The following is a 12,998-nucleotide window of genomic DNA, read 5'->3' as shown; positions in this document are numbered from 1 at the left end:
CAAGCCTCACCGAACAACTTTCGGCACACGTCCGTCCGGTCCAACATCTGAGTCTCGTCTCTGCTAACAATGGCGTGTCACCCCACTGCTCCCAATTCATGGTTACTGTGACGTCAGACAATACAGTTTACGAAATATCAACTCTGCTTGTAATTACTGTTTATCATCCCCTACGATTTACAAACCTGGAGACGAGCTGTAAAAGTTGTGTAATGACTGCTGCGAATTCTCTACTGTCGGCCACAACAAAATGTAAGGTGGACTATTTTCTCCCTTGGGGAATGGGTTCACTGATGGAATCGTCCACAGCAACCAAAGCAAAGGGGTGTTGACCCCTGGAAACGACCTCTTAAATTTTACTCCATATTCACTCCCTGCGCCTGTATCTTCACTTTGCAGATTCTACTGGCTCAGTCCGCCGTATTCATTGAGAGTATTTAGGTAATTCCAGCCGTGCCTACCCTCGAAAGTGCTATCTGGCCTCGTCATGTTACAGCTGTTGCTGAGGAAATTATATTAAGTTTGTTGAATTAAAAGTCAAATATTTCCAACACTATAACAGTGAGACTGCAATTCCATGATCAAGACTCCACTAACGACCCTTTTTTCTTTTTTGTACACGGAAAGGGTCGCCTCATCAGAACGTCGTTGGAGGAAATGAGTGAGAAATGCTATTTTTAAATTTACTAATTTATTTTGGTCTCAGCCACTACGATTTAAATCGAAAACGACTTCTCTACTCTCAAAGGGAACCCCTACTTACTATATCTCTCACACTCCTCAAAATTACTGTAGGAGGGGAGAAAATTGCAAGGTTTACAACTGAAAATCTCCTCTCTCCATCCATGCAGGAATTTTCTCATCCACCATTCGTCGTAATCTCTGTCAACAAACTAACAGTTGACATAATACGGTCCCTCGCATTATGATTGGCGGAAATACATTTGGGTGCAGAGATACAGCTCACTTCACACGCTATCCACGGAAATGTGGTGGTGGCCCAGCTTTTCTGCTTCCGTCTTCAGGACGACCCGTGGGCTTTGTTCAAATCTTTCAGGATCTCATGTAGGTCGCACAGCTTTGAAAAACACGTCTGTAGCACTCTGGTTTACGAAATACTCAAAGCGGCTTACTCACAGGATTGCTGTTCCGCTTTTGTCAACCCACTGCCGAACACTTACAGGTCTCACACCTCGCCACATTCGACGAACCGAGGAAAACGCGAGCTGATAGGTCAGAATTCAAAGGAAATGATAATTAAATGGACACCATAGCTGTAGACAGGCGTTGGTGTACTTCATTGGGGTATGTTGAAGATGTGTACCCCAACCGGGACTCGAACCCGGGATGTCCTGCTTAGATGGCAGACGCTCTATCCATCTGAGCCACCGAGGGCACAGACGATAGTGCGCCTGCAGGGACTTATCCCTTGCACGCTCCCCGTGAGACCTACATTCCCAACATGTCCACACCACTACATTCGTTGTGCGCCTAATAGATGTTTGCCCATTATACTCATTACTCGTGGCAGATTAATCTACTAAGTCCCGTGCGAGTTCGGGCTTGTCGTGTGCGTTCGCACAAGAAGGTCAATGGCCGGGAAGCCATATTTTAACTATATATGGTGGTAGTATCTGTTCCCGAATGAACAGTTACCGTTAATGACCATGCAGCTTTGCTAGAATGAAATGAGAAATGGACACCCTCGCTGCAAACAGGCGTTTATATACTTCATGTTGGGAATGTGGGTCTCACGGGGAGTGTGCAGGGGATAGGTCCCTGCAGGCGGACTGTCGTCTATGCCCTCGGTGGCTCAGATGGATAGAGCGTCTGCCATATAAGCAGGAGATCCCGGGTTCGGGTCCCGGTTGGGGTACACGTTTTCAACATGTCCACAATGAAGTATATAAACCCCTGTTTGCAGCGAGGGTGTCCATTTATCATTTCATTCAAGCAAAGCTGCATGGTCATTAACGGTAACTGCTCTTTCGGGAACAGATACTAACGTCATATGTAGAATTCAAAGGCCCTGCTTTTCCAGGCAGGAAGTTTAGAAATATACAACATAACATGATTATATATACACTGATGAGCCAAACTTTATGACCACCTGCTTAATAGGTTGTTTGAAAATAGATCACTGATTCTGCGTACCAGGGACCCGATGGTTTGTTGGTAGGTTTGTGGAGGCATGTGACATTAGACGTCGACGTAAAGATTATGTAAATCGCGTAAATAACCGCCTGCTGATTTGCGCATGAGGTGATGCCGCCCCATAGCGTCCCAGGATTTACATTAGGCGAATTTACATTAGGCGAATTTGGTCGCGATACATCAACATGAGTTCACTGTCAAGATCCTCAAACCACTGTAGCACGGTTCTGGCTTCCAGACACGGGCAATTATACTGCTTAAAGATGTAAACGCCGTCCGGGAAGATATCAAGCATCAAGGGGTGCGCCGGCCGAAGTGGCCGAGCGGATCTAGGCGCTACACTCTGGAACCGCTACGGTCGCAGGTTCGAATCTTGCCTCGGGCATGGATGTGTGTGATGTCCTTAGGTTAGTTAGGTTTAAGTAGTTCTAAGTTCTAGGGGACTGATGACCTCAGATGTTAAGTCCCATAGTGCTCAGAGCCATTTTTTTAAGGGATGCAGGTGGTTCGCAGTTGTCAGCGTGTCTTCGATTACTACCACAGGTCCCATACAAGCACAGGAGGATGTCTCCCATAGCATAATATTGATCCCACCAGTCTGCGTCCGCGGCGCGCTGCACGTTCCCTGACGCCGTTCACCCCGATGATGGCGTTTGTGGAGACGACCATCGACCTAGTGTAGCAAAAATGCCATTACCCGAAGAGAGGACACGTTCCCATTGGTCGACGGTCGAATCTCGATGGTCGCGTGCCCACTGCAATCGTAACTGCCGATGTCGTTGGGTCAACAGGTGAACACGTAGGGGTGGTCTGCTGCGAAGCTCAATGTTCAACTATGTATGGTGAACGGTGTGTGCTACAAAGCACTTTTGAGTGCACCAGCATTGTGCTCTTTCGGCAGAGATGTCAGAGATCACCATCTATCCTACTTTACAGAGCTGAGAAGCCTCAGAAACCCACGTTCTGTGAAGAGTCTTGGATGCCCAACCATTTAGCTCCTAGTGGTAGATTCACTGTTCATATGCCTCTTTTTGTAGATACTCATAACAGTTACATGTGAACATTCGACCAGCTTCACCGTTTTCGAGCTACTCGTTCACAGGATCTACGTGATAATAATATGTCCTTTATCAGAGTCGCTTATCTCAACGGATTTCCCCATTTGCAGCCTCTGTCTTAGCTGGGGTGATCACCGGTCCGTGTCTGCTCCGCTTATACACTTTTGCAACGGCTTGCCATGTCCACAACACCACCAGGCGGCGTCCAACGTCGCGTTGGTTAGTGGCCATAATTTTTTGACTTATCAGTGTATTGTTGCTTTGTGACATGTGACAAACCAGTGCACGTTGAATCCAGATAATCGTCTTCCTTGTGGGTTGTTGTGAGAGCAGCTCGAAATTCTATTTCAGTAATCATTCTTATTTATTTTGGTTGATGATGTTTCTTTTATGTTTACCACACTCTTCAAAAAATTCATTTCAAAGAAAAACATTAGAATTTTCGCATTCAAAACACAATACGTCAGAATGTAAGCACCGAAGAGAAAAAACAACGACAGAAGACATCCGGGTGAATTGTAAACAACTGAGACCTAGAGGTGCTACTGGCGCTTGTTACATCTATTTATAGCTTAATGTTTGCTGTCAGAAACTATGAAAGTGAAAATTTTTAGAATTACAATAATTTTTCCAATAAAAATTGAATTTCAGTAAATATTAACTCATTTAGGAACCATACAGGAAACAAGAGTACAGTTTCTGTTCTTCAAATTAAACTCTAACTTATAATCGAAATTTGTAAAACAGGTATACTGAATTATGAATTTTATATTTCTCTGGATAAAATATGGCCAAGAAAACAATGGGTATTTATGTTCCGATAGGTAGAAAGTAGATACTGAGTAGTAAACTTCTGCTTAAAATAGTTAAAATAAAATTTTCACATATTCAGAAACAGCTTGCTCCTCTTAACGTCTTCAGCAGAATGAATAAAAGAAAATCCGTATTTTAATTGAATGAATGTTTCCTATTTTTTGCTTTGTTTTACCCTATTTCAAAAGAACTAACAGGATGACGGTTTCTTTTTGGAAAATATTATATTTATGTACTGTGGAAAACAATAATCAAAAGAAATGCTTACGTAAATTGCTGCCCATTTAATTTGTAGTGTTTAATTTATGAAGTGAAATGTATAACTAATACAAACACAAAACTCATATCATGAAGTATATATGAAAACCGGAATTGATGCCAGCCGGAGTGACCGAGCGGTTCTAGGCGCTTCAGTCCGGAACCGCGCTGCTGCTACAGTCACAGGTTCGAATCTTGCCTCGGGCATGGATGTGTGTGATGTCCTTAAGTTGCTTAGGTTTAGGTAGTTCTAAGCCTAGGGGACTGATGACCTCAGATGTTCAGTCCCATACTGCTTAGAGCCATTTGAACTAGAATTGATCAGTTCATTAATAAAATTTAGCCAATCTGTTGATGCTTTACAAGGTCTATGCCCAGTGGGTAGGATGGGTATCAGACCTACAGACCTTGGCGGCAGTTTACAGGATACTGGCCGCAGCTGTAAACGGTGCAGTGTGGCTCAGAGTGGAGTGTTCTTGCTGGTCAGGCCCCGTGCGATAGCTGGTCGCTGAGTCAGTGCTGGCGACGCAGATTTGCTTCGTGATTACATGTCGCTAGCCACTTCAGCAGTGTTACAGATCAACCTTAATGCCAATTGTATGTAGATGTAGGACAATATAGCACGTGATTTCATTCGATGATGCTGACTGACATTGATGGCTATGTGAGTGAATGGTAAAAATGGAAATGCCGTGTGACTAGGGCTCCCGTCAGGGAGACCGCTCCGCCTGGTGCAAGTCTTTCGAGTTGACGCCACTTCGGCGACTTGCGTACCCATGGGGATGAAATGACGATGATACGGACAACAAAACACCTAGTCCCTGAGCAGAGAAAATCTCCGACCCAGCCGGGAACCGAACCCGGGTCGTTATGTATGACATTCCGTCGCTCTGACCAATCAGCTACCAGGGGCGGACCTAGTGAATGGTGATGGAGTGTCGATGGTTCTCCAGACCCCATAGCAGTTATCCGTTTAACAGCAAGATTGTCTCAGTGCCCTTTGCTAGACGGACTGAACACGAGTTCTACATGCCAGGATCTGGCGTCTTGTCTTATAGTCATCCCAGGTATCCTGCAACTTCTCTGTAATAAAACTGCTTGGAGAAGGATGCTGAACGAGACGGGTGGCTAATACTGAAGCAGTGGGTGTCAACAATCGGCAGCAATTATGAGGTCATCAGACTGTAAGAGCTGCGTAGCGATGTTACACTTTTAAGGCTCCAATTCAACCTTCCCGATCGTTGTTGCAGGCTTGTGGCCTTACTACAGATATCCCTTTGCAATCACCACTTTTTTCCACTCAAGACTTCCATAATAAAGTCCCCATGCACACTACAGTCTCTTGGATTGGTTATTTTCGAATAATGGTAAACAGCAGAAGACCATATGTGCCAAATTGCAGCCCACAGCAGTTCCGTCAGATCGTCGAAAGATATAGGTCAAGAGTCGTTGCACTATTACGTTGTCGAGTCTACACAGTGGAGAAATTGATTAGTTTATAACAACTGTCCACGCAGTCACAGATATGCAGACAACTTGGCAGTCTTCCCATTCTGTGGTAATATCCTGTGTTTCCAGTGGTCGAACAAAAGCATAACTATTGTAGCTACATATCCTGTATGGACTCATCACAGAGACTGATATTTCATACCCACATCTGTACGTACCCCAATCATCTGAGGGTGACTTAAATGTCGAAAGTGCTTGTAGCTGGAAGAGTTGATCTCGAGAGAAACTGTATTACCTTAAGTAACAAACTCAGTTGCTCGTAAGGCTGATTTAGACAAACCGACGATTCAGCCATGTTTGAATTCAAGTAGATTTACTCCGAGTTTAGATTCATTGGGCATATTTCACTTGGTTGTCATGCACTGTAGTTGTGTGTGTGTGTGTGTGTATGTGTGTGTGTGTGTGTGTGTGTGTGTCAAGCGGATGATTTTGTAGTGCAGTGTTCTCATGAATGGTAATGGAACTGCATGTATATGGTGTCAGTTCGACACTAGACGTGGGCTGGTCTTAATAAACAACAACGGGCAGAATGGCATAGCCTAGATAACATCATTATAGAGAGATTTGGGATTTAACAAAGGCGAAGCGTGCAGTAGTCAGGAGCTATATGCACCCTCTCGATGCTCACCGAGAATGGGCGATAGAAAATTCTTCCTCCACAAAGGTAACACCAGCACTTCACGACACTATCTCACTGAGCCGTGGTAAAAATTGCTGTTTTGAAGAGCGCGCCGCAGCGCGTAGTGTGAAACAGCCGCCCTCCGTTTCCGCCAGTAAGAGAGTGGTCGCCCGGTCGGGGCTTAGTTCCTGCATCTGAGTCTGCGCATTAGGCCGCCAGTCTGCCCGATTTGCTCAGGCAATGATCATTGGCGGTTGGATCGATCGGTTGGTCGGTCGCGCACTGTGACACAAGATAACTTGTCCGCCTTGAGCGTCGGCGCATGTGAGGTCGCCACGTGAGTCCAGTGGGCCGCGCCGTATAGCGAGGGGAAGTGGCTTCGCGGTCGATAAGAGAGCAACAGGAGTCAACCCACGACATCGGGCTGGCCGGTCCGAACTCCGACGCCGTGAGATGGGAGATCGGCGCGCCTTCGTGCGTCCGTTGAAGCGGCTGGCAGCGGACGGTTCGGCAGAGCGATTTCGGGGTGCTGCGCCAGGTCGTCTCGAGAAATCGCAGTTTATTTTAAGTTAAGTGATTGGTGATATGTTGTTTCATTTGCTTGTTAAATTCTTCTTGTTTTCTTGGTGAGGTCACCAGCCACTTTGTTTTGGGGTCATCCCACCATTCTTCTCCGTTTGCCCACCCGCGGGAAGGTGATTATTTATGAATTGAGTGGTCTGTTTTTCCCTTGTGGAGTGGGGGCGGGTTAGAGCACCCTGCGGTTCAGGTTGTTTGATAATCTCCCTATCAATCTGCCATACGTTAGTAGCTGCCTCTGTCATGTTTGTCGGATTCGGTGCGTTAACGAATTTATTGCTTGGAGTGTAACTGCCTAATTCCTGAAATATGTTTTGATCTTGCGTATCATCTTGAGAGGCGGCATCTGTGTACTGTAGAGCATGTTAACTTGTTTGACCGACCTTGTATAATTTTATGTAAGATTGTATTTCATGGGCTTTTATTTAATGGTCATTTTAGTATATAAAGTTGCCACCCTTCCACCGTATGACTTTTCTTAGAAGTTAAAATCAAGTTGCACCTTCGGTGGCAAAGTTAATATTTTAATTTTAGTGTTTTGTACCATTTCCATCCCTCCTACGGGGTGCATAATTTGTGTGCTTGTGTGAATTGTTAAAACTTTTAGTTTCAAGTAATCTGGTGTGTTGCAGATTTGCAGCAGTGTAGTCTTTCTGAGGTTGTTGTGAACGGTCGTAACTACGGCCGTGTCAAAGGGGAGTGGCAAGGTCCTCAGCCCGAAAGCTCATACAGCCAAAAATTTGTTTCTTTCTGCCTCTGCATAAATTGTAACTTGTTATACAGAGGGTGCTTTCTGATTATAATTTTAAATCTGTTTCTTTTAAAAAATACTTCAGGCACCATTAAGGTGAATAAACTACCATTTGCTAAAAAGGAATGTGCTTATGATTTCATCAGTTACTCCCTGGCAACTACTTCCACGCTCACATAGTGTCATTAAATGTGTTAATGTTCTTGATGAATCACTAGTAAATAAAATAAATTCTTACCAATATTCTTTGAAAATAAATCTCGGTTCGCTCACCTTTGCCAAATGTGTTTCAGGAAACCAGTTGTATGAGAGCAAATCCTGAGTGGAAGATGAAATTTTCTCTCACTGTCTCGCAAACTCCTGTATCACCTGCTATAAGCTACAAAGTTTTTACACATTGTAGTGGCATCACCGCTTAATTGTGAATTTGAGGCAGTGAATTTCAGTCGTACCCCTAAGTCAGGAGCAGGGTTGTTGATAGCAACTTCGTGCAACATCAAGTAGCAAAGTACGTCGGGTCGACATCGACGCAAGAGTTGGGTGGTGAGCGGGATTGCGAGTAACCCTTGCCGCAAACCGCAATCGAAGCCAGCCCACTGGCACTAACCTAAAGTGTGTCGCTATATAACTTCAAGACGCACATTCGCAAAACATATGACCACTACCGAGTATAAACAGGGGACCGCCAAGTAATGCCAGTGTCTTTAGTGTCACAGCTTTATTGGTCTAGGTGCTGTCCCACAAGGGGTACCACATCATGCTTCCAGCGGGGGCCACAGTTCCAGTCCGTGAGGGGGCCACGGTTCGACTCTCTGGGTTCACAAGGTTCTCGGAGCCATCCAGCAAAAGGTCAGACGAGGCCTTCGAGCAACACGGTTGACTTCTGTCGGAAGGCATGTGGGTCGCATCCCGGCTGCTGCAGAGACATCCACCCACCAGCACCTGCCTTCCTCCGTCGCGGGGAGCGGGTCAGCGTGGCGCGTGTGGCTGTCATCGCAGAATTCGCTGCAGGGGTAGCGTGCCTCGTTGTGGCTGTCGCAACTGTACTATGGGTAGTGGGGCTACGTCCTCAGAAAAGCAAAGTGACCAAACCGACGACTGAGCGGAATTCGACGTGAGTGGGATGACTGACTGACACCTGTACTCCTGAGGCACAGCAAAGTAAAATGTTTGTAGATTGCCGTAGTGTCTCTCTGTAGCCGTGAGTTGTCTCCTATGCACCGACCCACAGCCACCACTTCAGCACCATCACACCTCAGGCAACTTCATCCGGTATTGCAGTAGCACGGGTCGTCGTCTTTGCAGAATGGCTTTCGGATTCACCACCTACATAATCTGCAAGAGCCAAACAGTCGCAAGGTGTGCTGAGTGGTGAACAGGTTTTTTTAATATGTTGGTTATTAAAGAAGGGTGCCAAGAAGCATTTAAGCATTGTCTTGTTGTGAACCTTAGTGAGATTAGTAGTACGAAGAACCTGTTGTTGTTTCACAGTCTCGTGAGGGTAGGAATCATTATTCTTTGGTATCTGTAAGGTGCAGCTGGCATAATTTGTGGGCCATTCCGCACCTTATACTGAGCCTGCCGGCACACTTTTTTTTTTGAGTCACCGGCCTTCAGACTGGTTTGATAGGGCCCGCCATGAATTTCTTCATCTCGGAGTAGCACATGAAACCGATGTCCTCAATTACTTGCTGGATGTATTCCGATCTCTGCCTTCCTCTACAGTTTTTGTTGTCTACAGCTCCCTCTTGCACCATGGAAGTCATTCCCTGATGTCTTAAAAGATGTCCTATCATCCTGTCCCTTCTCTGTATCAGTGTTTTCACATATCCCTTTCCTCTTCGATTCTGTGCAGAACCTCCTCATTTCTTACCTTATCAGTCCATCTAATTTTCAACATTCGTCTGTAGCACTACATCTCAAATGCTTTGATTCTGGGTCTTAAGTCGCAGAACGAAACTGGTATATGACCGAAGTCATGCTCCACAACGATTCTGAGAAAGTGCGATTAAGTCGCAAGACCGTCCGATTCCGACGAAGATCATATTCTCAGTGCCCTGCAGCCGCGCAACGCAAGAGCAAAGCCAACATTATTTCCCCACTACCCTCGAAAAGCCGCGAATCCGCATTCAGTGCTGATTCCAAAATTCCCCCACACTATCTCAGAACATTATCCGCGCCAATAGCGATCGTTTCCTCCAATTTCATGTAGGGATTTATGATGTCAACTAGCCTCAGTTTAAGTTGACCAATCATGCCTCTGCTATTTAGCTGGGGGCACTGAATTTGCCGTTTGACCAGCTACGAAAACAGCATGCCAAGACCACCGGCCATTAGGCACCAGACAGTCGCACCCGGAGGTGCACCGTCTACGAGCATTCTCAGAATCATGAAGACAATACAGTCACTCGGCGTCAGCAGTCTTCGTTCCAGACACGTCAGAATGGTAAACAAAACTGCGGCGACACTCAGATGGCTCGCAGGTCAAATGGTTCAAATGGCTCTGAGCACTATGGGACTTAACATCTGAGGTCATCAGTCCCCTAGAACTTAGAACTACGTAAACCTAACTAACCTAAGGACATCACACACATCCATGCCCGAGGCAGGATTTGAACCTGCGACCGTAGCGGTCGCGCGGTTCCAGACTGAAGCGCCTAGAACTGCTCGGCCACACTGGCCGGCTGCTCGCAGGTCGTTTCGCCTTTCATGCAATAGGCAAAACTCGACCGAAGTCAGTCGCCCCGCCAGGCGTTCAAGCCCATTGATGTATGACCCTCTCTGTATTGATGGAAGTGCAGACCCCCTACGAAAACGCAGTGTGTCACATCCTCCAGTGCTCGCCTCACAAACCACCCAGGGAAGTAACAGAGAAAACTAAAAGCAAGACCACATACAGTTCCTAACATGCATAGCAGTCAAGTGAAAAGTAATTTGAGCTCTCCGTTCCCTCAATGAAATGATATAAAACATTAATAAAATTGACGAAAATGAGAGGCGCCATTCAAAAGAAGGCATGGAATCTCTCAACAGGTTTCCAGTGATCAACAGTCCCATGTTGGTGTTGACGGGCCCAGGCGAGGCTTAAAGCTTTGTGTTGTGCAGTCATCGCCGGTACACTAGTGGGCCTTCGGTTCCGAAAGCTAATATCGATCATGTTTAGTTGAAGGGTTCGCGCGGTGACACTTGTTGATGGCCCATCATTCAAATCTGCTGCAATTTGCGGAAGGGTTGCACTTCTGACACGCTGAGTGATATTCTTCACTCGGCGTTGGTCCCGTTCTTGCCGGATCTTTTTTTGCGGCCTCAGCGATGTCGGCAGATTTAATGTTCCACCGGATTCCTGATATTCGCGGTACAGTCGTGAAATGGTGCCGGCCGTAGTCGCCGAGCGGTTCTAGGCGCTACACTATGGAATTGCGCGACCGCTACTGTCGCAGGTTCGAATTCTGCCTAGGGCATGGATGTGTGTAATGTCCTTAGGTTAGTTAGGTTTAAGTAGTTCTAAGTTCTAGGGGACTGATGACCTCAGAAGTTAAGTCACATAGTGCTCACAGCCATTTGAACCATTCGTGAAATGGTCGTACGGGAAAATCCCTACTTCATGGCTACGTCAAAGATGCTGTGTCCCATCGCTCGTGCGCCGACCATAACTCCGCGTTTGAGCTCATTTAAATCTTGATAACTTGTCATTGTAGCAGGAGTAACGCATCTAACAACTGCCCCAGACACTTGTTGTCTTATGTAGGCGTTGTCGACCGCAGAGCCCTATTCTGCCTGTTTATATATCTCTGTATCTGAATACACATGCCTACACCAGATTCTCTGGCGCTTTGGTGTATGCAATCTGTACATTTTACTCACACATAAACGCAAAACGTTTCTTACCAGACTTAAACAATCATTAGGAGGGATGCAAATGTTTGCAGAATCGCTTAAAGAATAACACGAACGATACTGGGGCTGACTACCATCGGCCACGCTGCTTGCTTCACTCAGGTGATGGCGGACAGAGAAGTCCAAACGCACGCGACTCTCCTGCGGTCGGCCTCGCTGACCAGACAGCGGGCCACAAATTAGCGGCGGACTGCCGGAAAAGGCCGTCTCCGAAGTATGCGGCCGCGGCCGGCTGTCGCGCTCGTTTGCATGCATTACATTAGGCGACATCGATCTCGGCAGCCGTTTCCGCTTCCGGCGGTGGCGCTCCTCACTTTCGATATGGGCGCGACACGCGACCCCACCGGCAGAGAGGCGATATCGCGGCGCACCGCCAGCACGGAGAGCTGCCGCGGGCCCGGCACATCTGCATTCGCCGGAAGGCGGCACGCGCACCCGGAACACCAAACGCCAGTCCTGCGTGAAACAGCCCCCTACTGCGTGCTACGCCCCCGTTCCCCTCATGTACTTTTTACGTGCTGAGTATTTTGGCAAATTCATTTATGTGGAAGCGTGTTTCGTGTCAACCCGCCTGTGTACCTGAGCTCGTTAACGAGATCTGTGTGGCGGCCCTCGACCCATGCATGAAATAGCCATTTCGAATCCTGGAATTGGAAGAAATGTTCCAACAGTTTTGATTGGCGAAGGGAGATGAGGCGGCGGGGCAGCCTTTTGGCCAACGTATTGAATTAAATTACACCTCTCTCTGCAGTGTCTCTTGAGTCAATATTTTTTATTTGTTACTTTTATTAAATTTATCCTTTTGTAAAACTTTCAACAAAAGTACTAGTAATAAAACTTAATTTGTACGATAGAACATCTAAAATCACACAGTGTACGACCCACTATATAATAACAGGGAGTGGGTCTTTACTTGAGAAATAAATAAAATAAGTCAATAATAGATAGTAATAAATGTCTCTTAGACACTACAGGTCAGTATGGCCTGTGTAAGTAGGCTGTTTAGGTTTTCATGTTGGCAACACCACGTAGCGCTCTGCATCAAAATCACTGACTGTGCTGTCTGCAGTCTGTGGCTGGTTTGCATTGTTGGTATATTCACTATTGTAGTGTTGGGCAGTTGGATGTGAATGGCGCGTAGCGTTGGGTGGTTGGAGATGAGCCGCCAGCAGTGGTGGATGTGGAGAGAGAGATGGCAGAGTTTTGAGCGGACGATCTGGACGTGGGTCCGTCAGAAATAGGAAATTTGTTTAATTGGATGACTTTTGAACACTATTAAGGTAAATACATTGTTTGTTCTCTATCAAAATCTTTCATTTGCTAACTATGCCTATCAGTAGTTACTGCCTTCAGTAATTAC

General features: G+C 46.3%; 1 non-coding gene across 1 annotated transcript; it reads right to left on the bottom strand.

Moving 5' to 3' along the window:
- Nucleotides 1-1,321: 1,321 nt before the first annotated feature.
- Nucleotides 1,322-1,396, bottom strand: Trnar-ucu (transfer RNA arginine (anticodon UCU)). The gene has a single exon. It is a non-coding gene; the product is annotated as a tRNA-Arg (tRNA).
- Between the last annotated feature and the right edge of the window lie 11,602 nt (nucleotides 1,397-12,998).

Source organism: Schistocerca serialis, chromosome 1, assembly GCF_023864345.2.
Source record: "Schistocerca serialis cubense isolate TAMUIC-IGC-003099 chromosome 1, iqSchSeri2.2, whole genome shotgun sequence".
NCBI lineage: Eukaryota > Metazoa > Arthropoda > Insecta > Orthoptera > Acrididae > Schistocerca > Schistocerca serialis.
Note: the sequence above shows the minus strand (reverse complement) of the source record. Positions and strands in the feature narration are given on the sequence as shown.